This window comes from Poecilia reticulata, chromosome 1, assembly GCF_904066995.2.
Source record: "Poecilia reticulata chromosome 1, P_reticulata-male-v2, whole genome shotgun sequence".
Lineage (NCBI taxonomy): Eukaryota > Metazoa > Chordata > Actinopteri > Cyprinodontiformes > Poeciliidae > Poecilia > Poecilia reticulata.
In genome coordinates this window covers 26,064,807-26,088,340 of record NC_088830.1, presented here as the reverse complement: position 1 = coordinate 26,088,340, position 23,534 = coordinate 26,064,807, and the positions used below count along the sequence as shown (strand labels likewise).

At 37.3% G+C, this 23,534-nt stretch overlaps 1 protein-coding gene across 5 annotated transcripts in view; it reads right to left on the bottom strand.

Moving 5' to 3' along the window:
• ube2o (ubiquitin-conjugating enzyme E2O) overlaps nt 1–23,534 on the bottom strand; it is a 60,060-nt gene that overhangs the window by 33,961 nt on the left and 2,565 nt on the right. The gene's annotated exons all lie outside the window — the stretch shown is intronic.

Below are 23,534 nucleotides of genomic sequence, written 5' to 3'. Positions count from 1 at the left end.
AGTGCAAAACCGGATCAGCACCGTCCCATAGAAACGACAAAAGAACTAAAATTATCAGTGGAGAAAAATTCACTGTAGTTTCTGCAGAAATATTTCCTTTATAGCAGAATCCATATGCAACATTTGGTGACCTGTGACAGCAGCTCAACAATTTTCTCTGCAGGAATCATCATCATGGTTGTTGGGTCATCATTTTGATGATCGGCCACCGATCATAATCGGCCGATTTCCGTGAAAAAGTGTATGATCGGTGATCGCCGATCACGGTCCCTTGTTGCCGATCACACAAACCGATCACCTGCATCTCATTTCCAACCTGCCTGTGCAGCTGGTCTCCTCTTTCCTTCACACTGCGCAAACTCGCAGCAACAAATCCTAAGCGATATGGAACTATAACGCACTGAGTGACTGGGGAAGTCTGCGTGTTGCGGTGGACAGTTACCTCGGGGTTGAAGCAGGTCAAAATGCATCAACACAACGAAGCTAATACGACATAAAAACAATGCCATACTTGACGGAGTTTGGCTACATCGAGGCTCACTGCAGTAAAAAAGACATATGGAGGATCAGATAGCAGGTAAAGCAGCGCACAGCTACAAACACTCACCCGGATTATTAGCATGACGGTCAGAAAGCTAAACAAATAACCCGCAAAATTATTTAAGTCTTCGAGCTGCGATGAAAGACGCTGGTTCTGCTCTCGCTGTTGAACCGCTGCTACGCTACAGGTAGTGATATTTCACAGACTGAGCACCGCTTCTGCTCCACCTGGTAGTGACTCTCACACCGAATCTCTGTTTAAAGCTGCAGCATCTAACTTAAAAAATACATATTAAAACTTTCGCTGTCCTAACATGAGACAGACAATCTCTGTCTCATGTTAGGACCCATGTTAGGACATGAGACAGAGATTATGTCCTAACATGAGACAAAAAGGGACGGAGGAAGACAACCTCTGTTCTGCATAATTACTCCGCTCAGTCAGAAACAGCCACTCAGAACTAGCAGTAATCAGCTAGCTGCCATGCTATCAGGAAGTTTTCATTCAGTAACTCTGGATTGTATATTGTAATGGATCCTGTATTTGCCTTTGAATGCCAAGTTTTATACTTACATTTTTTTGTCAATGTTGAGAAGTTTTATTTTAACTCTTTGCATTATTTAGCCTCTTCAGAGCCTTCATATGTTATCAGTCTGTTAAAGATAGTATTACCAATAGCAGTACAATTTGCACAATGCATGCTTTGTTTTTTTTCTTGGAAAAAGTTATCAAAAACAAGTTTTTGTCTAAATTAAGGTGAATTTATGGTTCCTTTTTCCACATAATGTAACCGTAGTGATTATGATTAAAAAAAATAAAGTTATGCGATCGGTATCAGTGATCGGCCCTCATGGCTGATCGGAATCGGAGTAGGCAGGAAAAAACCTGATCGGCACATCTCTAGAAAACATATGTATTCATTTAACAGTTATTCAACCAGCATCTTACCGTTTTTTAATATACTTTTAGACATTTTGAAGACTTAAACATGAAATAACAACCAGGTTCTTAGCGGGAGATTGTGCAAACTTTCCTCATATATGAAGTTGCACTCCAGAACAGAAGGGGGCGTTATTTCCTGCATTAGTTGGGGCACCTGTTGGTATTTAAATATTATATTTACAGTTTTACCCTTAGCTTTGGTTCAGCTGATATACTGCATAACATTTAGGTCTCTGCAGGACAATGTAACTTATCACTTATGGTTTCACACATCTCAACGATAAATTGTTAATTAAATAAGTAAAAGAGCAAAACTAAAACGGTAAACGGTAACTATATTGCTCCTTAATAGTCTTTTGTTTAACAAGAAGCTCCCAACTATCCACTTCCATTTACGGTGGATGGAGGCCTTTTTCCACATTAGGGCCTGCAGACATTTTTCATTTTGCACCTTTTCCCCAGATTTGTGTCTTGAGAGAATCCTGTCTGTTTGACGTCAGGCTTGGTTTGCTCTTTGACACGCACCGTCCACTGAGGGAGATTATTTAGACAGGAGTGTGCCTTTCCAGATCCTGTCCAATCTACCGAATTCACCACAGGTTGATGAAAACGAATCTGTAGAAACATCTGAAGGATGATCAGTGGAAACGTGATTTAACTTAACTCAATTTTGAGCCTCATAGCTCACTTATATTTATGAAATTTTCAAAAAACAAGCCTTTAATGATCAATGTGATTGTTTCTAAAATAAGGTGTGGGCATTTATCATATTGTTTATCATTTATCGTGATAAATTTCTTATGGTAAGAACGATAATTAATGATGTTTAAATGCCCCTAAACCTGTCCATATCGTCAGGAGATGTTTACTTTTCTCCATTGTTTGTTCACTGAAAGCATTAAGAAATACCAATAAATTTGAAAATGCAGGTACTGTGTGAAGCTTAATTACACCAATAACTTTTCATTATGCGACTGGTGTCAGAAAGAACCACATTATAAATGTTTTTCAAGAGTATCATTTGTGTTGGTGAGGCTATAATTACCTAAAAAAAGATGTTGTAAATACTAATTAGAGATGCACGATATATCGGCAACAACATTGGTATCGGCAGATATTAGTCATTTTTTAACACATCGGTGTCCGCTCGATAAATAAAACTGGGCCGATATAAACAACTGATATTTATTTTTATCAGTTTCTGGTGGAGGGGTTCCCCACAGGTGTCAAAATGGTAACGAAACATATGTAATATTGATAAATAACAATATTAATATCAGATCACTTTTTTGTTATCACAATATCACTGCAAAGTATCATCATTAAACTTTAAGTCAATATCGCCCTAATGATATTATAAAACATTAACTTGTTTAGATTTAGGATTTTTTTCAACCCGTCAGTAAAATGTTTGCATTAGTGAACTAATGTAGGTTTGATTTTGTAAACCAAACGTAAAATAATCAAGCAACTAATTATTTATTTAAAGAAACTGAGCTGGCTAAATAAACAAATTTGCTTTTCTTTTGGGGATGGTGACGTCTCCATCTCCTCCTGGGCAAAACTGAGCCAGTAAAATTGAATCTAGTAAAAATAAAATAAAATAAAAATAGGGGATTCCTGACATTATTCACATTGAAGAGCTGAAAAAAAAATTATTGTTTTATAGCAGAACTTCCACTTACAGAAAGGGACTACCACAACACAGGAACTAGCCGCACTAATCACAGAAATGCCTGATATTAGCTGCTAACTAATAAAAGAGGCTACAGATGGTTTTAATTGTGGGCTCTGTAATCATGTTGCCTTTGTTGTGAATCATCAGTGAAGTCCTGTTTAACCGTACAGCTGTGCAGCACCAGCTGGTCTCAGACGCTCAATGTGACGGCCTCTTCGCTTCAAACAAATACGGCTGATCACGGCAGAACGGCTCCTGCAAAATTATATAAACTAAACAGCAGCAGCAGCAGCTTTTTCCAGTTTCACATATTAAATTTGACACATTTTGGTAAACAATAAATATCTTGTGATATAATGTTGATTACATTTCAGGTGAGAAAAAAAGTTATTGAGCATTAATTTATCTTGTAAAGGAATTGATGAGATGTCATTATTTTTGGCTTAATTGTTAATTTCACTTTATTTGTACATTTTAATTGATGCAGGGAAGACAGAGCTCTGTAACACTTAGCTGTTTTAAAGACATTATTTTATTTCACTTTAAAACATGTTAATCTTGACAATTCAATTCTTAATTTATCAAGAATATAGAAACAAACAAAATGATTGTTAACTGTTCTTAATAATAAACCTGAATCAGATCAAATCCGTACCTTTTGGACAGAGTTTAAAAAACGGATTAAAAAGTCTCGGTGATCAGTGAACCTCAAACTGACTCAGATAAATCTAAGTGTTTCATACCTGGAGCTGGCCAGTATGGCTTAAAAATAAAATCTCAGATTTTTACACAGCAAATCAGATCTCTGTATTTAAAAAATGTCTCCTTTATTTTCCTAAATGGGACACATCATGAAAATCCACTTTATTAGCTCTTAAATCCATTTTATTGAGCACTTTGAGTCTGTCAGAGTGCAGAAAAGTTGGATTTAGATTTACTGGTGCTGCTGAGGTGTAATTAGATTCTGTTTGGGTCATATTTTTCAATATTTAGTTCTCTATATTTCAAATCCATTTTATTTTAATAATAACACCAAACTATTTGCTTTTTTAGCAGCAGAACTGTTAAAAAAGGTCATTAAATTCTGGCTAACCAATTTTGCAGCGCCACCATTTTTATTTCTTGCAACAATTGTTTTTAGTCCAAGTTCAAAGCAGCAGAAACCAATAGGCAAGTCAAAATGTTGGGATTATGTGTGTTAACCCACATAATCTTTTACACCATTAACCAGCATCATTTTACTGAACAAAGATGACTTTTCCCACTGATGTGGGAACATTTATAAGAAAATAAAATGCATTCAGGCACTTCGATAAGGTTCTCCCCCATCATCAAAAAGGATTTCCTGAAACTCTAGTAACAAAAATGTCAAAAATTAAATGTACTTGAACAGTAAATTTGACTAATTGATAGAATTAATTTATCTCCCAGCCCAAATAATACCCAATAAGTCACCTGGCCTTCTTAAAGACAGAAGTTTGAACAGAAATATCCCAGACAACATTATGATCATATTATAAATGAAATAATTGAAAAAAAAACCTGATAAAGAAGCCTGGTTCTGTTCTGGGGACGACTGTGAAAACATGGCGATGCAAAGAATGATTCTTCATAAAATCAAGAAAACTATGGACAACCCTGACCACAGACAAACTCAGTCTCTCTTCAGTCAGAGGCTTCTTCAAATTTGTTGTAACACAGACAGCTACAAGAGATCTTTCCTGCCAACCGCCATCACTGTCTACAGTAACTCTTTGAAGAATTTCAATTAAAACGAGTTACAGCAATATTTAATTTCCCTTTGGGTTTAATAAAGTATTTTCAAATTTGAATGCAAGATCACACACCAAAAGCAAGTTTCTGTGAACCGAGACAAGCGAGAAATATCACCTCAGACAGCACAACGTGAACAATATTCGAGTAAATTGGGTCACTAAGGAGCACTGCGGCAGACGCAGAACAAAGTTAATCTAAAATAAACGAATAAATCAAAGGTGATGTGTCTTTAAACATTCCTCTCTAACCTGTGAGAGAAGCTTCAGGACCAGATGCTCTGTTTCCATGAACAAGCAAACAGACAAGAAGGAAGCAGAGGACGAGTTTGTGATGAAGAGGAGCTGCTGAATGTTAAATATTCAACAGCAGGGTGAGGCTGTTTTCCATGAATTTCACCAGACTGAGGAAACAGGATCATAATATTGGGTGAGCGGAGAGGAAGGCGGCTGAATAAACCAAAGCACAATGAAAAATGAGGAATCAAGGAACCAATTACAATTGAAGTTATTACCGAGTAATTGTTAGAAGATACGACTACATGATGAATCAATAACTGGAGGACAAAATGTAATTTATTGAACGTTGCTGGTACTTTGAAAATAGGAAATGGGTTTTAATTTTAGAAAAATTTTAAAATTTTAAATGTTTAGTTCTAATGAACAGAAGTAGGCCTGTCACGATGATCAATTTTACTGGACAATAGATTGTCCCAGAAGTTATTGCAATAAACAATAATGTTGTTGTTTTGAGACCATTTTGCATTATTAACAGCATAATAATGCAAGAACATATTTCCAAAGATAGATAAACTTTAAATTCTAATGATCTGGAAGACATTTTAAATATCCAAAATAAATAAAATGGAAACAACAAATAAAATGAATAATGAAGTTTTTAAAAAGATATTGTCCTTCAAAAAAGGGCTTGATGAAACCAAAGCACCAGACTGAAGACCAGTTTTGGTCAAAAAAGAGAGGAAAAAGAGGAAAGAAGAGAAAAACGATCAATCATGCAAGTGGAAATTATTGAGCCTGTTTTAATTTACAATACAATTAATTGATTTATTGTTTATTGTGACAGGCCAAGACTTGGATGCAATTTGCATGTATTGGTTCAGGCATAGCATTTGTTGTTGGATGCGATGCAGCCGATACCAGGAGTGTTTGGGTCAGGATGACCGGACCTTCAAAGTGTTTAGAAATGCTAAGGCAACGCTCCCGCTGTTACGCCGTGAAAATACAGAACTGCAAACAAAAAACATGCCTCAGTTCTTGGCAGTAACTCTGATTTGTCATTGTAACCCAATAACACTGACTTCTGGGAGCAGAAGACTGTGTGTGTGTGTGTGTGTGTGTGTGTGTGTGTGTGTGTGTGTGTGTGTGTGTGTGTGTGTAAGGACAGAGGATCCAATCGATCAGTCGCCATGTTCTCTTGTAATCTGTTGAACAACAGACGACCTTTCTCTCAGGTCTCCACTGCTCGACGCCTCAGCACACACACGCACACAGACACACACACGCGCGCGCGCACACACACACACACACACACACACACACACACACACACACACACACACACACACACACACACACACACACACACACACACACACACACACACACACACACACACACACACACACACACACACACACACACACACACACCCCGACTTGCCTGCAAGCCTGTCTAAACCTTTTAGCTGAGAGAAGCACCAACACTTGGAGCTCTTCTTCATTAATATTCTTTCAATGCATCATGCTGCATTGCGCTACTATAGTAACACATTTCCTCACCTTCAGACAGGGAGTGTTGAAATCGGCTGCATTTAACCTCTCTCTGAAAGTCAAGAACAGTCTGATAGAGCAAACATTTGGCCTTTGAGCAACGTGAGCAACAGAACTGTCCTATTAAACCGCTACTATAAAGAGAAAGAGCTGGTTGCAGGGTTTCCCCCAGAAAACTTGCTAAGCTCGGTGGTCGGGGCGTCGAGGCGGTCCACCGGCGGTCCACCATGTTTTTGTATCAATAGATGTTAAGTTGACAGGAAATGCAAACGTATTACTGTGTAATTATGAAATGATCTCCAGTGAACTGCTATTTAAACCCACAACTAGTCTAAAAACAACAAATTTGCACTTCTGTTTAATCCAATTTAAGTCAGTGGCTCCATCAGGCCCCCAAGGGCTTCAAGGGCCCCATAAATGCTAATATTTTAAAACAGACCACAGTACATAAATGTAACACTTGTTCATTGAGATTATCAATGCTGTTAAATTTTATTAAATTGTTTAGGCATACATAAATTAAATGATTTTAAATTGTTTAACATTTAAATACAAGATTTTAAGGAAGAATATTGTTCTTCAAAGAACAATATTCATAGTTTGTTTTGTTACCATAGCAACAATCTGATGCTGTGAGTTTAATCTTTGAATTTACAAATCCAAATTAGTAAACTGCGATTATAATTTATTGCTTTTTAGGTTGGCCAACTCCCTTCTCCCATATTTCACTAAATCTAACACAGAGGCTGTTAGAGGTGCTGATGATTTTAGCAACAAAAGGGGCCCGTAAATCAAATTCTGCTCCAGGCCTCATGCAGCCTTGGACCGGCCCTGTAATCTGCTGCACTGTGCAGTTGCGCAACAAATGGGAGATTTAATTCACTGCTACTAATGTGAATTTAGTAGCTCTTCCATTTCGTGTCCGTTTAGTTTTTAATTAGCGTCACAGAAACTATTTTGGTTGGTCGAGTTTATGGAACGAATTTCTCAGATCTCCGTGCGCCGCGCACATTAACTCCAAGTAGACAACGCATTTGATATGGTTTGATGCATTGTGCAACCGGAAAAATACTAAAAATAATAATACAATAATATAAAATCAGCATGATGCGTGACTCTGAGGAGAGCATTAAAGCTCCTCACTGGGATGAACCTGCATGATGAGGTTAGCGCTGCTCGTTATCCACAAACTCTCCGGCCACAGACATAAACTTTACAGGGAAGACAGACTCAGAGCCACACGCTGTTGAGATGTAAACGGCGCATATAATTGTTCATTCACAAAGATAAATCATTCTCACCGCTCCACAACGCGACCTCTGAATTCGCTACAAGTTATTCCTGTGGTTCACATTGAGCTGCGCAACCAGAGATAACGCGGCGGGTTTTAAACTCTTACCTAGAGTTCTCCAAAGGATCATAATTCCTCACAGTAGGTTTATGTAAACATCCATACAGGTCAGCCTGTGTCCAGTTTGAGTGAAAGGAAGTGCGTGCAATCCCGCTGAGGTAAAGCAGCGGCAGAGCGCGAGGCAAAGCGCAGAGGAGCCAGCTGTGTGATTGGTGCGCGCGCTGTCGGCTTTAAATGCATAAACTATAAACCCATTAATAAACATATCATTTAGGAATAAATCTGCTCTGCTAGTTAAATGCTAAGAGCAAAAGAGAAGCTTGTAGTCCGGCTTTAAAAAACAAAAACAAAAATGAAACGATTTTTTTCCCCCCTAGAAACGTAAACAAGCAACGCTTAGCCTGGCGGCGGGGCTAGTAAAGCATGGCGGGCCGCCAGGCTTATGATACACTGGGGGAAATCCTGGGTTGGAAGTAACCAAAGCTTAGAAACTGTAACTTTAGGCCTTTGATAAACTAATGTTTATAACCAACTCTTTCACTCTGTTCACATTACTTTATAACTAGATTTTATTAAGGAACTGTATTGGTTTACTTGAATCACCTCATGTAACTAGCATGACAAAAGGTTTCAAGGTTATAAACAAATCAGTCATCACACACAAATCAAACCAATATAATTTCTGGTTCTTCCTGAGCAATAAGATTTATTTAGGATCAACATTAAATGGCTAAAAACAGCAGTTACAAATTCCTACGTTTCTGTATGAGTGAGTATTCATACATGGAAGGTCCTTTGGTCCTCTTCTATGGTTCAGACCAAAAGTGGAAAACAGCAGCAAACTGTTTAGTAATGGACACCACCGTCTATGGATTGAATTTAAAATAATGGGAGCCGACAGTGTTGTCACCAGTTCATAATAAGACAAAAAGAAAGAAAGCACAACTAGTGATGGCGTTTCGTGGAGAATTAACTGCTACGTCTGTCGAGAAATGATAGTTTTCAGCCATCGTTTATGTCCAGATTAACCATGTTTGGCTTCTTCTGGTGCAGAATTATGATGCATGTCTCATGTTAAGGATGTAAAAATCAGATAAAATGTGACACGACCTGGTTACCTGGTTCTGTTCTGACTGCAGATACTTTGAAAACAATTGGATACATAACTGGTTTTGCAGCATACAGGACTGGATAATAAATCAATAACAATATAACTTGTGACAGATTGATCAGTATCAATACATAATACGTCTGACAGAGTATTCACTAATTTCACTGAACTGTCACCGCGAGCTAATGAAGGTTGGTGGAATAAACTAACTCACTCACTCTTTGGTTACCTAGCAACTCATTCATTCTTTGGTTACCTAGCAACAACTTGCTGAGTAAGTTGTGAAGCAGCAGTTTCAGATTTCACCACCAACCCTCATAACTACTTAAATATAAAAAACAACAGCGCGGAGTGGAAAACTGTGGATAAATCAGCAAAGCTCAACGACTAGTTTGGGAATATTTCAGATATTAAAAGCAAACCAATAATTATCTACAATGATTGATATGAAACATTTGTCAATCATATTGTCCAACCAAATATTTAAGTGGCACAAATTGGATTTACGCGGGTGAATGGATCAGAATTGGGCCGTTCCAACTCCTGTGAAAAAGTTGAATATGGACAAAATATATGCAGAAAAACTGAATTTGGGTTGCATTTGTCTGATGTGTAAAGACAGACAGAGGATAAATTTTATGGGAACTTCCTACACTCATGCAACACAGGAGCATGTGCTTCAGGCAGAGGAGTCATCACATGGCACTGAACAACCAATTAGAGGGGAACTAAGGGTAAAACGAACGCCATGTCACACTGGGCTTCTACATTTAAAAACTGATCTTTTAGCCGGAATATCCTTTAATAATCCAAAATGTCATGTTTAACATTACTACTTCTCTAAAACACTTACAAAATTTATTACAAATAAAGTTGAACTCATCATCAATATCTATCACATACTTGTTTATAAAGATGGCACTCACACAATATGAAACTCCTTAGTAACCGGGGTAGTAACTTGAACTGAGAAACCCAAAAAACAAAACGAAGGATAAATAGAGTTTGGCTGTTCATGTCAAGGAGAGGATGATGAAGTAAGCACCCCGGACAGCTAACACCTGGAACCCATTACTGTGTAATAATGAAACAACTGTTTTAGCCGGGCCTTGATGTTGTGGCCTCTGACATGTAAAAGCAGGAGTGTTTGGCATTTGGTTTGAGATGAAAACTTGCACATCTGCTTTTCCAACCCAGCTGATAACGTAGAAGGAACCAGATTGATCACAAGAACTGAGACCAGGATTTGTCTTTGTCTTCCCAATCTAATTTACATGAGTCGTTATTCAGGAGCAGCACAATGAGGAAGGAGAAAGAGACTGCAGCAAACTGCAGCTTGAGGCCACGCCTGCCTGTTGGCTCAGGCGGTTTTCCACTCATGGCTCACTTGTCATTCACTCTCATCTTCAGAACATCAAGAAATTCGAACCATGGAAGTAAAAAGCAGCACAGACTAAGTCAGTATTACAAAGGGAAGAAGCTACATTGAACTGCACACACATTTAAACATCCTCGGTGTGTTTCTCTACTAGGAATGTCCCACTTAGGATATTTTAATATGTTGTCCCTGATACTGATCCAGGTCGTTTAAGATTAGTCATCTGCTGATAGAGAGTCCCAGTCTGACACTGCACTCTCTCATCTGTTCCTCCAGAACAGAACAGATATTTCATCCTGACCAGAGTTTGTCCAGGACCAAAAAGCTGCTCCAACATGGGATAGACAGGGCTAGGAAAACCATCAACACACACACACACACACGCACGCACGCACGCACGCACGCACACAAACACACACACCCTCTTCTGAGTTAATATGTGCAAATTCACATCCATTCCCGTCTGCTCTGTGCTGCATATCCTTTTGCACTCTGAACAGAATACAAAAAACTTTAAACATATGTAAAAACAGACAAGATCAATTCTCATGTATTAACTTACTAGGCCTGAACAGCAAAGTGCTGCGAAGGCCTATTGTAATCATAGTGTTTCTTTTTATTTTTATTATGCTTCTGCCAAATAAATTGGCTTTTTGGGGGCTTTATCATATTCAAAAATTCACCAAACCTGTTCACCTCCTCACCTGTGGGGGCGCTACACAAGGAACTACTCAAGGAAACAGCATGAAAACCTCTAAAGAAGACACTTTTTCACTAAATGTAATCCAAGAGTGGTGTCAGATTTTAACGGTTGTAGGATTTCTCTTTGGTCTTTGGCAGATGACCATGAGGCATTTCTCCCTCTAGTGCTGAACTCACACATTTGTTTTGTTTGTTTTTTCCCAGAATGCCCCACGATATAGACCATTTCCAGTTTTTGGAGCGGTCTCCAGTCCACTTTACATTCACATGTTGCAAACCTTGCTGGAGTTCACTTTAACCAAACCGTGAGTTTGCTGTTTTGGTCCGCATCAGAGTCCAATTGTGCATTCACACCTCCCCAAACAAACCGGACCTTCAAGACAAACAAACCAGTTTGATTAAAACAGACTAAACAGGGCTGGTATGAATGCACCCTTATTGTCTGTGTGGTTTAAACTTTTACTTCTTCATATAACTCTGAACTTCAGGATAGTCAAAGCTGGCTTGATCAGACCAAAACAGGAAACTGAACAGATGTTGATCGTCACTAATTATAGATGTACTATGCCTAGCATCAAGTTTCTCAGCCCTAACAGCCCATTGATTCAGCTCCATGCTAAACCAGGAGCACATCAGCTAATGCAGGACGGCAGAGATGCTTAAAACGTGTTAGCATTCATGTGTTTGGACAATTTAATTTTCCCTCGTTGCACTATGATGTGTGCTGGAAAATGTTGACTCAGACGACAGCAAGAGAGAGACGAGCTGATGGACTAAACGGGAATCAGGAGCAGCTCTGTGTTTCTTTACGATTCCCTACAATGCAATAAGGCCGAAAAGAAGTCTCCTCTTTCAGCTTCAGTCAATAACAGGCCAACTGACCAAGCACTGCTACAGTCAAACCGCTGAGAGTGAAGCAGGAAAATAAGAGCAGGACTTACTGTTGAAATCTAGGTGTATATAGATCTGGCACAATAACCGGGCTGCAACTGATGATTATTTTAGTTATCACTTGTTCTGATGATTAATTGGATAAAAAAAATAGATTTTTTATACGTTATAAATATATGAAAAGATGCAAATAATGCAGTAACATGCTTGAGTGCATGTTTGGTTATTTGTAGCGAAGGACGTGTCTGCAAAAAAAGGAAATACTTCTAACATTAACGTAAAAAGCTTCACTCTTTTTGCTCGACTTAACATCAATACAGTGTTGGTGTGATCTTTTGATTATAATTTCTGGATTTACCAATTAATAATTGGATTTTACTGAGAAGTAGACTGATTTTTCTTTTTTAAGTTGAGTTATTAAACTTGGCTAAATATAGCAAGCATTTTCAAAGAAAGTGACCTAGATCTTGTTTTTATTATTGAGAATAACTTTGAAAAAGAATGTGAAATCTAGATAATTTTCTTAAAGCATAGAAAATGGCCACGTCCTAGTTAAATGCTGGGTCTACGATGAATAACATCCTTTCCTACAAAGAGAAATAAACAAAGCCGGCTACTTTATCTACTTTAATTTTGATCTTATGATTCTGGCCCACGTGACTAAAAGTTTGGACACCCCTGAAACGGGAGGAAAACAAGCATGCAAATGGAAAAAACTGAGCTCTCTTTAATTTATCATGTGATTAACTGATTTATTCATTATTACGATAGGTTTAGCTCTCCCCATTTCACATTTACTCACAAACTGCTTTCTGTCTTCCTCTGGTCCCGACACATTTACACCTCAAGCCTTGAATGAACATTTTTCTGAAAAGGGCTTTTGGTATTTTACAACAGAACAAACCTCATGCGATACCCCCTGCTGCTTTGTCACCCAATTCCAATCAAAGCCAAATTATTTCTGCCTGTGTTTATGTGTCCATAAATATGAATCAGAAATCTCAGAGGAATGCCTCTGAGCCTCCTGCAGTCTGACTGAAGCCTATTGATTGGACCACACAGGAAGGATGCAAAGCTCTATTAAAGAGAGAGCAGCACAAGGCCTTTTATCCAGAAAGTCCAAAGGGAAATGACGAGAGGACTAATGGCACAGACTGTCTATTACTGAGCAATCTCCTGACTCTGTAATATGAACCAATAGAAAAACTCACATCAAAAATAGGAGAAATGTACCACAATAGGCGGCAGAAAAAAGAATGATACAAAAAATAAGGTGGATTAATGATCAATTTCTTTAATCGTGATTAATCAATTACTGAAATAATTGTCAACTAATTTAGTAATCAATTAAATATTAACTGGAGTATAAAGACTTTAAAAAAAGGCCATTTGTTGAAGTAACAACACACTCAGAGGTGTAATTAACACAAAAAATATACAGATTTAAAATGAGAAACCTTTATCTGTAAAGATGCCAAGAACTCGTCAAGTGGCACTAGGTTCAAATTCTGTAAAGACAAAATCTCCTAAGCACCTTTTTCTGTCCAATTACTAAACTGTTAATTAAAAAAATAAGCAACAGATCAAACACTGTATAGATGCCAAGCCAAGCAGAAAGGTCTGAGCTTTTCACATGTTGCTGCTAACAGTAATGTTTTTGGCTCCAGATGCATCCTTTACTATAAAGAATCAACCGTATGCAGGCCTGTCGCAACAAGTCCTAATTTAATTAATTAAATGATCATTTCTATTTGCATGATTTTGCGTTTTTCTCTTTTTCCCCCATTTCTACCAAGAGTTGGATGATAAAAGTCTTCATTTTGGTGCTTTGGTCTCAACTAGCCCTTATTTTGAAGGACAATTTTGTTTACAGACTTAAACAAATAATTTCTCCCAATGTTTTTTTTTTGTTCAAGTCTTAAATGTTAATTAGAATTTAAAGTTTATTGATCTTTGAGAACGTGTTCTTGCTTTATTATGCAATTACCATTTTATCACTTAAAAATAGTACGAAAACAACAATATTATAAATCCCTGCAATAACTTACGGGACAATTTATCGACCAATAACAATTGTTATTGTGACATGCATGTGTACGCTAATGGAATAATATTATATTTCTGTTTATTTTCTTATTTAAAAAACAAATTAATTTGTTTGCATCTTTTAATATTCATTTCATACAGGCAAATATTCATCAACCAACAAACATTTAAATCTCCAAATACCAGATAAACTTAAATTATTTCCACATTGTATAACACTTAAATCTCACATTCTCATCCTTAAATGTACAATTATTTATACATTTTTATTATCAGTAGCATTTTTGGTCTTTGAGGCACCCATATTTCCCAACTAGCTCCTCTTTAAACCGTTTTTTAAGCAAGTTTATATTTATACTTTTTCTTTTTACTCAATCTACTCCACATTCTGATAAAAACAAAATTACTCCATTTGGTTGCTCCAATACATTTTTTTTATTATTTCCTTCTATTAAATTATAAACCCACTCTCTGTCACAAAACATTTTTTTATAAACGCATTTCTAATATTGCATAAAAGAGGCTTAAACGAAGATTTTTCTGAATCCAACAAATGGTCAGAATAACTCTTGAAGGCTTTATCTTCTGCTTTGCAAAAAGGTAAAGCCAAGAAAAAGTCATGAAGATAGAAAGAGAAGATGGCGACATGGTGCAAGGGAGGGGTCAGAGAAAAGCACAGAAGACAGTAAAGAAGAGGCAGCTGCCTGTCCAACAAGTAGGAGATCAAGACAGATCCCAGGAGGAAGATGGAGAGCGGAGAAACAAGAAAAGCAAGAGCCAGAAATAGACAAGAGTGCAGTAGATGGTAGTGACAGAAAGAAAGGTTTGGGAGGGGTGCGACTGGGTAGTCAGAGAGTGCACCGTCTCCCAAATGGGCAGGACCGATACTGCAGAGGAAGAAAAGGGAGGATGAGACGATGGAGGATGGAGAGAAACAGGAATGAGGGCAAGTCATTGCAGAATCTATAATAATTTCCCTGCATGTGTGCCGGTGTGGTGTGAGCAGCGGAAGGAGGATCCATTATCGAAGGAGCTGGACAACTGGCCAGTCAGCAGCACATTACATCAGCGCTGGCCTGCTGGAGCGCTGAGAGGTGAGGAAGGTGCCGAATATGGGCTGGGAGGGAGGGTGACGGGTTAGGGAGAAGGGCCGAGTGGGGAAGGTGATAAATAAGGAAGCTGGGCAAAATGGAGACGCAACAGAAGGCGTGGAGAGAGGAGGAAGATGAGGGAAGATTCTGGGCAAAAGAAAGCAGAACTAGGAGGATAAAAGTGTTTAAATGTGAAACTGTAATGGAGTGATGTCACAATAAATTTTACTGGACGATAGTCTGACTCTGAGGTTATTGCGATAAACTATAATATTATTGTTTTGAGACAATTTTCAAATAATATAATGGTAATGGAATAATAATGTATGAACATCTTCTCAAAGGCAGATAAACTTTAAATTCTAATTACACTGGAACTGGAAGACATTTAAAATATCTAAAATTCACAAAACAACAACAAAAAAAAGTTATTAAGTCTCTGTAAACAAAATTGTCCTTCAAAATAAAAGCTAGTTGAGACCAAAACACCAGACTGAAGACTTTTATCATCCAGTTTTTGGTAGAAAGAGAAAAACAATAGAGCTCATTTTAATTTATCATGCAATTAATTGATTTATTGCTTATTGTGACAGGTCTACTTGTCCTGACGATAAATTGTTCTGACGTTATTGCAATAAACAATAATGTTGTTTTGAGACTATTTTCAAGTAATCTAAAGGCAACTGCATAATAATGCAATCATATCCTCAAAGATCAATAAACTTTAAATTCTAATAAACATTTAACACTGAAGCTGGAAGACATTTTAAATACACACAATATATAAACAAAACAAATAATAAAATTAATTATTTAGACTTTGTAAACAAAACTGTCCTTCAAAAAAAAAAGGGCTAGTTGAGACCAAAACACCAAACTGAAGACTTTTATCATCCAGTTTTTAGTAGAAAGAGAAAACGAATGGTAAATCATGCAAGTGGAAATGATTAAATCAATTAATCGTGAATTAATTGATTTATTACTTATTGCGACAGATTTGACATCATTTCAGATTTATAGAAAACAGGAGTTGCCAAATCCTGGCTCTAATGGGATGAGTTTACCAGAGGGCTTCGATTTATCCCACATAACACGGCAGAAGAAGATGATCTGTTAAAGAAAATCAGATTTTTACTGGAACTCACAACAATATGGGATCTCACAATAACAAAGCACAGCAGAGAAGTTGGTTTCCCAAAGCGCTATCCGTTTACGGTCAGAATGTAATTATGTCTGGTGAAGTAAGTATGAGCTGTTACTGTATTATTGGACCCAATGGTGAATGTGTCATTATAGCTGCAGCTCCACTCACCAACCACTTTAATATACACCTTGTACTGCTTTAGGATTGGAACCCATTGTTCCCTCAAAGCTGCTTTAATTCTATGTATTTGATTCAACAATGTGTCAGAAACATTCCTGAGAGATTTTGGTCCAAATCACAATGTGAATGTGAATCTGATGCCGCTCTGGAATCCAGAGAACTCATCGTCATGTAGGGCTGCAATTAATGATTATTTTAGTAACCGGATTAATCTATCAATTATTCTGACAAAAAATTGGCACATTATGCACATTTTTCATTTGACTACCAATACGAGAAATGAATTAAAAGATACAAATAAGCAATTCAATTTAGATTTTTAATTTTTTAATTTTTGCCTAAAATGCAAAAACATTACATTCCTTTAGTGTATGTAGGCTGATACATCTGGAGATTAAAAAAATACTTTGAACATCAAAATGTGAAAAGCTCAGCCCTTTCTGTATGATTATTTCTTAATAATCATAATAATAATAAGTGGTGCTGAAATAATTGAGTAATTGATTTGAACTTAATATTTGCAGAAAATTAGGAATGGTTAAAATAACAAAAAGATGCAGTGCTTTCAGAAATCAAATAATCCAAAGAAAACAAGTTCATATTCATTTAGACTCAACAATATTAATGTTTCAACTCAGGATGAGTTTAGAAATCAATGTTAGGTGGAAAAACCAAGAGGTTTTCAATGGGTTTTTACAGAGCTGTATATAGTAAAACATCAGCAATCTTTAGCAGAAATTATCTATTTAAAAAAAAAAAACATACAAAACCTAAAGAAATACCAGTTTTATTTAGAGCACCGCTATCTGTGTTTTATGTTTTATTTAGCTAATTTTCTGGGGAAACAAAAACTTCAACTCAAGAAACGCAATAAGTGTTATGAGAGATGAAATTCATTAAAAATGAGAATTTGCTCATTCTGTCATTTTACATAAGGTTTTATGACACTGAAGTCGTTCTTCGGAGCATTCAGAGACATAAATCTACACATTTCTCAGAATGTAAACATGCAGTTGTATTTTTCATAACAATGCACACATTATTCAAACAATGAGCCAGAGTGACTCTGTTTGATGGAAATGGATGTAATAAAAGCTGGAGATGGATCAAACATCAGTGGTGTAGGGTGACTACATCTGTAATGTGATTACAGTGGATGATGATACTATTCTCTGTAACAGCAAAAATGAGAATAAACACCTCTGTGAATAAATATTTCACCCTTCCAGAATTCTATAAGGAGTAGTTTTAAATAAATATTTCATTTATCTTGGTGACAGGTATCCAAACCACTAATGCATACTTACTGCCTGGTCTGTGGAATAATCACTTATATAGAACCTGTTCAAGGTTTACCAAAGAAAACTTGCTCAGCCTGCTGGCTGGGGTGCTAGGGCAGTCATTCATCCAGCGGCCCGTTTTTGGGTTAAAAAATGTTTAAAGTTGACAAGAAATTTTTAAATATCACTTGATAATCATGTGTTATTGAAAGACTGGAAGACTAACACCTGAACACCAACTTAAAGTCTTAAAAAATGCAAACATTTTAAAAAGACTTAAAGAAATAAGCAATGCTTAGCCTGGTGTGGGCACAAGTAAAGCCTGGTGGCCCGCCAGGCTTATAATACACTGGGGGAAACTCTGCTGTTTGATAACATGCACTAGGCTGAAATTGTCGCAAAGAATCACATTATACCCCAATGAAAGAATTTCAAAAACAGATGAGAAACAAAATCAGTCAGTTTTATGTGTGGAAAAGACAACAAAGCCATCTATAGGACTCTGTATTTGTGGAGGACCAAATTATCCGCAATTACAGAAAACATGGAAGAGCGGTGAAAAAAAATCCAGACTTTCTGTGGAAAGTCCAGGCCTACCATAATTACTCCGACTCATCATAGGATCAACAGCTACAGCGCTGCAGGCCGCAATTAAGTTAGAGTTCATGTTAACAAAAGGGAACAAAGTGAAAAGGTCATTCATCCATATAAAATCCTGAATCCTAGTTTTCGCTAAACATAAATGGATATCCTGATTTTGAATGGGGTCAACATTACTCACAGCTGTTCATAACAGTGTATATCCATGTTTAAGTAAATGTTATAAAAAAGGAAAGAAAGAAATGTTAAATAGTCCAAATGGCAAAACGGTACAGGTTACATGAAAACTGGGTGAAAAGTTATGGAAAACTTCTGTTTATTTAGGGAAAACATGAGTCTGAGCTGACTCTTTACTGGGTAATTTATCCAAATGATGGGATCTGGTCAAACATGTTAGCAGAGAAAAGGCACTCAAGGCTCAGTGAGATTTAAACAAAACAATGAGTCACAGAAATCCCAGTGGTTTGCTAGTCCATATGATGACATAACTAGTTCCTGTCCTGAATAAATAGATATCCTATTGACACATTGCACTGTTAATTAAGAGTGTCTGGATGCTGCTCTGAACAGGTTTCTCATTCTCTCTGGTACATGTGTAGATAATCCAGCCATAGCATCCCATCAGCTGAAAGCTCTTCTAGTCAGGTTTGTTACATTTTTTAAAAAGCTGGGTCACAGTTGACTGTGCTGTCGCCTCAAACTGTTGCTCAGAAATGTATTCATACCTTCTTATAGGCATCCACACCTACATGTTTACATGTATTCCACACAAAGTGCTAAATTCACAACACGGTGTCTCAAAGAAGACGTCTTTCAACTCATGTGGGTCACTTCTTCACCTTGTGAACAACTTCCTCACCTCCAACCAATCCTTCGTCATCCCGACTCAGTGTCTGATGACAAGGACAAGACTACAGCAGACGGAGGGCGCAGCGCTTCTGTGTAATGAGGGACAAGACAACAGAAGGACAAAACTGGTGCAACAAAGTCAAAAGAAGACTTTTGTTTGTCCTCCATGTTGCACTAGTTTGTTCTACTCCAAGGTTTCCCCCAGAAAACTTGCTAAGCTCGGTGCTTGGGTGGCACAGCAGTCCTTCATCCAGCGAGCCATCGTGTTTTTGAGTTAAAAAATGTTTAAAGTTGACAGGAAATTTGAAAATATCACTTGATAATTACGTGTTATTGAAAGACTGAGCACCAACTATAAAGTCTTATAAAATGCAAAGATTTTAAAAAGACTTAAATAAATAAGAGGTGCTTAGCCTGGTGGTGACACAAGTGAAGTCTGGTGGTCCGCCAGGCTTATAACACACTAGGGGAAACCCTGTACTCCAATTCCACAAAAAGTGATCAAGATCACAGATGTTGGTCAGTGTTTGACACTTTCAGGAAGGTCAGACCTTAGGTTTGTTCATGTGGTTTTATTTCTAGATGCAAGAGAGAAATGAGATTCCAGATTACTGAAACAATATCTCTATCATTACAGAAACGTACAAAATAAAATCGGATTTTTCATATAGTAGCAGTGTCTCAGATTTCTTTGCTTTTTTCAAGCAAATGTTTGACTTTTTAAACTCAGAAATTTCCGAGTTTTTTTCTAGAAACTTTCTAAGTTTTTCCAGCAAATTTCTGGCTTTGAAAATTCAGAAATTCGTCTTTTTTCCCTCTGGAAAATTTGAGCTTAATCTAAAAGTTTCTTTGTTTTTTGGTGGACATTTACACCGTTTCTATCTACAACGGCCCCAATACACTGTCATAATTACTGCCAATTTAAAGAAAGTTGTAACAGAATATAATAAAATAGCAGTAAGCCCAGAATTTTATTAAAACCAACAAACTGATGAGAATTTTAAACGATTCAGAGAACAGAAGGTGGGATGATACCATTTCAAAAAGCAAAAGCCTGCACATTACCATAACAGCCATCTGGTACCAAACACAGCCTGTCTGATTCAGGCAGGATTTCTTCATTTTTATTCTATTACATTACATTTCTCCAGACAGTTTAGAGACGTTGGTTGCATCTACCATCAGTAATGAAGTCTAAGTTGTTCCCTCTCCCATTTATTCCACCCATATTTCTCAACCACAATTACATTCCCTTTCAGCCCATTTCTGTCAGCAGCAGTCAGACCCATTGCGACCTTCCTGTTATCTTCATTACCACACTCGCCTCCTCCTTCCTCCACCTGCTCCACCCATAGAAAAGCTGCTGCCACACAGGAGATTCTGCTTTGGTCTCAACTCACCTGAACTCACAACCATCTACACAAGCAGAGCAAAGTAACAACTTTGGACTGGGAAATGGATCGACTGATCAAATGTTCTGTTTTTGAAGATTTAATTTTTGGAAAATCTGGATTTTTTTCCACCAGTGCACTTCTTGGGTCTCCATATTTCAGACACCAAAGTGATGCCAGACTTGCCTTCTCGTTTGACAAACATTTTCTACAGCTGCTACTTATTTGGACTTTGAATTCAGGTTAAGTCACAATTTTTTAAACAAAACCCTGTGTTTGAAAATATGTGCAATTTCTTTTCAAGAAAACGAAAAAGCTATTAAAATCAGAAATAAAATGTATTTTTAATCCATATGACTCAGGCATTCAGTGAACTGACATGTGAGCAAACTGCACCAACCATCTTGCTGCAAAATCCTCAACAATGGCATAGATGTTATAACAAGTTATGTCTCAATATAAAAAGGAGGCATTTCCTATTTTAACGTGTTACTGAAAAAAAATATAAGAAGTTCAGAGACGCAGTACGTATTATAATATCACCATAAAATGTCACTATTACCTGAGGTAAACAGAATTTCTTTGTTAAAGTTATCACTAAGATACAGTCATATGAAAAAGTTTGGGCACCCCTATTAATTTTAATTATTTTTATCTCTAAATATTTGGATGTTTGCAACAGCTATTTCAGTTTGATATATCTAATAACTGATAAACACAGTAATATTTCAGTATTGAAATTAGGTTTATTGGACAAAAAAAAAGTGCAGTACGCATTAACACAAAGTTTGACAGGTGCAAAAATATGGGCACCTCAACAGAAAAGGAACATTAATATTTAGTAGATCCTCCTTTTGCAAAAATAACAGCCTCTAGTCGCTTCCTGTAGCTTTTAATGAGTTCCTGGATCCTGGATGAAGGTATTTTTGACCATTCCTCTTTACAAAATAATTCCAGTTCAGTTAAGTTTGATGGTCGCCGAGCATGGACAGCCCGCTTCAAATCATCCCACAGATGTTCAATGATATTCAGGTCCGGGGACTGGATGGCCATTCCAGAACATTGTAATTGTTCCTCTGCATGAATGCCCGAGTAGATTTGGAGCGGTGCTTTGGATCATTGTCTTGCTGAAATATCCATCCCCGGCGCAACTTCAACTTTGTAACAGATTCTTGAACATTATTCTCAAGAATCTGTTGATATTGAGTGGAATCCATGCGACCCTCAACTCTAACAAGATTCCCAGTGCCGGCACTGGCCACACAGCCCCAAAGCATGATGGAACCTCCACCAAATTTTACAGTGGGTAGCAAGTGTTTTTCTTGGAATGCTGTGTTTTTTTGCTGCCAGGCATAATTGCTTTTTTTATGACCAAACAACTCAATCTTTGTTTCATCAGTCCACATGACCTTATTCCAAAATTAAGCTGGCTCGTCCAAATGTGCTTTTGCAGACCTCAAACAGCTCTGTTTGTGGCATGCTTGCAGAAACGGCTTCTTTCACATCACTCTCCCATACAGCTTCTCCTTGTGCAAAATGCACTGAATTGTTGAACGATGCACAGAGACACCATCTGCAGCAAGATGCTGCTGCAGGTCTTTGGAGGTGGTCTGTGGGTTGTCCTCGACAGTTCTCACCATTCTTCTTCTCTGCCTATCCGATATTTTTCTTGGCCTGCCACTTCTGGGCTTAACAAGAACTGTCCCAGTGGTCTTCCATTTCCTTACTATGCTCCTCACTGTGGAAACTGACAGCTGAAATCTCAGATAACTTTTTGTATCTTTCTCCTAAACAACTGTGTTGAACAATCTTTGTTTTCAGATCATTTGAGAGCTGTTTTGAGGTGCCCATGATGCCACTCTTCAGAGGAGATTCAAATAGGAGAACATCTTGCAATAGGCCACCTTGAATACCTTTTCTCATGATTGGCTACACCTGGCTATGAAGTTCAAAGCTTATTGAGGTTACCAAACCAATTTTGCGTTTTAGTAAGTCAGTGAAAAGTAGCTGAGGGTATTCAAATCAATAAAATGATTTGAATACCCTCAAATCAATAAAATGATTTGAGGGTATTCAAATCAATCAGGTGCAAAATTTGACTTTTGCACCTGTCAAATTTTGTTTTAATGTATAATGCACATTTTCTGTTAGTCCAATAAACCTCATTTCAATACTGAAATATTACTGTGTCCATCAGTTATTAGATATATCAAACTGAAGTAGCTGTTGCAAACACCCAAATATTTAGAAATAAAAATAATTAAGATTAATAGGGGTGCCCAAACTTTTTCATATGACTGTATCTAAATGAGCAAAGCAGATTTCTCTGTGAAAAGCTTTTCTTTTCCCTCCACTGCAGTTTAAATCCCAGGTGATGTGAACGATCATCCAACACAATAACAGCAAATCCTTTCATAACATTATTAAGTTAGTGCTCCTTTCAGGTGTCCTAATTTCTAACCAACACACACCAACTCATCTTACATAACTGACTGTTGAAGCGTCAGTTGTTGGTTGTATGGTATCCATACACCAGCTAATTAAATCATGCTAGCAGTCAGGTGTTATTAGGAGGAAACAATCCTCATTTAGTAACAGTTTCAGTGGCCACATCCACAGAATTTGCAACAGCAGCAAAAAATTATCTCAAGTTTTAAAGTAACAGAATCGAAACAAAAGACTAGAGACAAACTGAAACGCATAAATTGAGAAGCATTTCTTATATAATTAAACTGCTGCAAATGTTGTGCAATAACTTGTTATTTTAATGCCACTTATTGGCTCAGCAAATTGTGGA